The sequence below is a fragment of the Triticum dicoccoides genome, chromosome 6A (assembly GCF_002162155.2).
Source record: "Triticum dicoccoides isolate Atlit2015 ecotype Zavitan chromosome 6A, WEW_v2.0, whole genome shotgun sequence".
NCBI classification, from domain to species: Eukaryota; Viridiplantae; Streptophyta; class Magnoliopsida; order Poales; family Poaceae; genus Triticum; species Triticum dicoccoides.
In genome coordinates, this window is record NC_041390.1 from 356,218,233 (window position 1) to 356,220,977 (window position 2,745).

Sequence of the window (2,745 nt, forward strand, 5' to 3'; positions counted from 1 at the left end):
TGGTGCTGCTCACGATGAATGGCAGCGAGCATTTTTTTTGCGTTTGTTTCTAAACCGTTAGTCGGAATGAAGTAAACAATACACCATTGGAAAGATATCATCAAGGTGCATCTTTTTCATTTGTATTATTTTCCCTAAATCGTTACGGTTAAAAAGCAGTTTTAAATTTACTAAATCACGGAATTCAATTTTTTGAAATTTTCGCAATTTTTGGTACTGTTTTTGCTTCAGTTTTTGAACCGTTTGTCGAAACAAGGCGTATGATACGTTGTTGGAAAGCTACGGACAAGGCGCAACTTTCATATGTTGAAATGTTTTTAGCTTCCTTACGGTTTTTAGTTAATTTTGAAAATCGTGCGACTGATGACGAGAGGCAGCGGCCGTTTTTCGCGAAATTTTTACAAACCGCTTGTTGAAAATGATTCAAATTATACGCCGTTGGAAAGGTATCGACGAGGCGCAACTTTTTCATGTAGAACATTCTCTTTGATTCCTTACGATTTAAAGAGAAATTTTGATTCTAACGAAATGCAGACACTCTGTTTTTTCGCGACACCAAAATCGTCTTATGTACTGCATCAGGCGAAAAATCGCACTACTTTAGACGGAAAACCGCACTGCATCAGATGGTCTAGTGAACTTCATGATTTCTTTTGTCGAACGTAAATTTTCCTCAGACGATTTATTGTTGTCTTTAAGAAAAATATGAACAAGAGTGGACCGCAGGACAGGGCGAGTGAACCGCGACATATATCGAAGTGAACCGCCTTACTATCTTGTTTCGTTAAATTTTTCGCACTTTTTATGTTGGGCGCAAGTGAACAGCATCAGTCTTAAAAGTGAACCACATCCGAGGACCAAATGCACTACAAGCATTGATGTAGTCGACTGAATTTTGAATTTGAGGCACACCAAACAAATTGCACTTCATACAGAGGGGTAATGAGCTGTTACACAAATTGGAATGAAGTACTTCTTTTGTCTTCTTCAAAGAAATTTATTGAAGACATGGGTACTGAAGATTGGAGACTAGCAAATTGCACCAGAACACACAAAGTTTTAGACAACACCCCCGCAGCACTACACTGCAATACTGACATGAAATTAAACTCTTTAACCACAATGGTATCCTAGCCGAACTGCAGCAGGGTACTCCAATGCGCCGTACTGTACCAAAACGCCCGATTTATGTTTTCACCTTTTCGTTGTTCTCCCCTGTGCTAGAAAATAAATAATCCCCAACGGAACCCCTTCGACATAAACAATAAGGGTAAACTGACAACATTTGCTGCAGCAAACCTCTTCAAAATAACTAAACCCCTGTCCTACAAAAGAGTGTATACTGAAATGAACCGCAAAACATATAAAATCAAGAACTATATATACATTTAAATTTTTCTTCAACAAGTGAACTACAGTGCCTGGGCCAAACTGCACCAATGTGGACAGATGCGACCCATGTCTCTGTCGGCAGCCAAAACTTGGAGACAGAGGTGTTGACAGCCAAAAAGCTAGAGCATCACCACTAAAGTGCACTGGACGCGCACTCGCCAGAGGACAGTGGCACATACCGAACCGAAATGTAGTGTGATGGCCACAGCGTCGACCGTTGACCTCGACGACGGCAAGGGGTGCATGGCCTGGGAGGGAGGGAAGGGAAGGGGCAGAGGAGTAGGAGGGGCGGCGGAGGGATCTTGGCAAGATGGGGGTCACCAGTTCCTGCGAACCACAAGGCACACATCATCGTCCTCCTCATCGTTTTTGTCAGCACCACCGCACTGTACGTCTATGCACCGCCGAACTGCACACAGAAACGAGATGGCGTCAGGAAGATGTGGCATTCGGCTGGTGAGCACTAGGGAGGAGGATCCATAGTAGGGGTGGTGGTTGCCATCAGAGGAGTGGCTACTGCGGGGTTGGGGTAGGGTGGCCGGTGCCCCGACGAGTTCAGGAAGGTAGGGGCGCGGTGCCAGCGAGTCACGGAGTAGGGGAAGGTCACCGCGATCCATGGCGACGGGAGGGGTTAGCGGCGTCTGCTGCTCATGGAAAGGCGACGTGTAGATGGAGAAGGCCGGGGAGAGACAGAGGGAGGTCAGGCAGGCGAACGGTGGTGCGGCGGCCGTGGATCTTAGCCGGGATCAGAGAATATTACCCCTGGAGCAAGCGTGACCCGTGGTGCGCGGCGTGGGTGGCTGGGATTTCGGGTGGTGGCGGGGCGATGGAGGAACCTTGCCAGGATGGGGGGCGATGGAGAACTTCACTCATGAGAAACTGAACCACGTTGAAGAGAGAAGGGAGCTGTGCCGGTGATGAATTTTTTGGCCGGGGCAAGTTGCGGTGGTCGAGCTCACCGTTGCACCGCGACCTGCGCGTCCATCCCTATCGCTGGACCGTTACCGGTGAGGAGACCAGCCCCCGCATTGGGTCAGCAGTGAGCTCTAGGGAAATGAAGCCGAACACAGCGAGGGGTCGTCAGGGGGCAAGCTGCTCGCCGGAGAGGAGAGAGGAGGAGGAAGCCCATGGGTAGTCGCCGGCCATCTTGCGGCAGCCGTCGCGTGGACGGAAGGGAGCGGCCGCTGGTAGGTGGAGGGGCAGCGTGGGGTCCTGGATCCGACGGCGGGGCATCACGTGGGGGCCGCCGCATCTTGGACCCGGCAGCAGGGTGTTGTGAGGGGCCGCCATGGCCTGGATCCGGCGACGGGGCGTGCCGTCTAGCGATGAAGCCAGATGCAGGCAGGGACGTGG